We start from the raw sequence: 942 nt of genomic DNA on the forward strand, positions 1-942 counted from the left end.
TGATTGCTTTCTAACGCAAGGATAACGAAGGATAACGCAAAGCAATCACAATTAAAAACTTCTTGAAACGAACCGAAAGTGCAGCACTGACAATCAAACTAACAAAAAAGGAGTTTATTTATTATTTAAAAAAGAGAGTCAATGAATCGTAGAGCAAGGAAACATTTTATAAAACCCGAAGTGCATTATACAATTAACAAAAGAACAATTTCGAAAGCTACGACGACGCATTAAAAACGATCGAATTATTTAAACAATATTTTTCCCTTTCAATTTCTCCTTCGTAACTTGGCTGACAGGCTATTAATATCGATTGAGACTTTATTGTACAAACTGTTGAACGGCATCAATCTTGATTTGCACGTGACTTAATAACGATAAATTACTTGAAAACACGGTATGCCTGAATATTTATTTAATTAAACTATTTATCTTCTTATATAGAATGAATCTTTATGAAAACTATTATCAAGCTGATAGATCAGAAGGAACTTCTTGTCTCTTAGCTGGCGAACAATTGTGAAAGCAATCCGAAAGTTTAGTCAATTCAAAGATTTAACGAGACGACGAGCAACCAATTATTGAAAAAGGAGAGGAAAACAAATTCAATTACGTAAAAACGCTATATTCACACATAAATCTATGCTACTATTTTATATTTTTCTACGCCATCCATTCTATTATCCCGTCGCTCTCCCCTCTCTCTCTCTCTCTCTCTCTGCACGTATAATTAAATTCTTAATCGACTTAAACACTTTTATCCCACGCAGTTCTCTTTCACCATGAACTTTCGCACGCAATTTTCAAGATCGTTTAACGAATCCAATTCGCGGCACGGCTGTAAAATGAGAAATTGTAATAAAAGTAGAATTTTAGAGTAACTATTAGTAATATACGAAGACAACTTTTAACACGTTTTAGAACTTTGTGGCTGTCTTTAAT

Source organism: Ceratina calcarata, unplaced genomic scaffold, assembly GCF_001652005.2.
Source record: "Ceratina calcarata isolate Rehan_Ccalc_2016 unplaced genomic scaffold, ASM165200v1 scaffold2494, whole genome shotgun sequence".
NCBI classification, from domain to species: domain Eukaryota; kingdom Metazoa; phylum Arthropoda; class Insecta; order Hymenoptera; family Apidae; genus Ceratina; species Ceratina calcarata.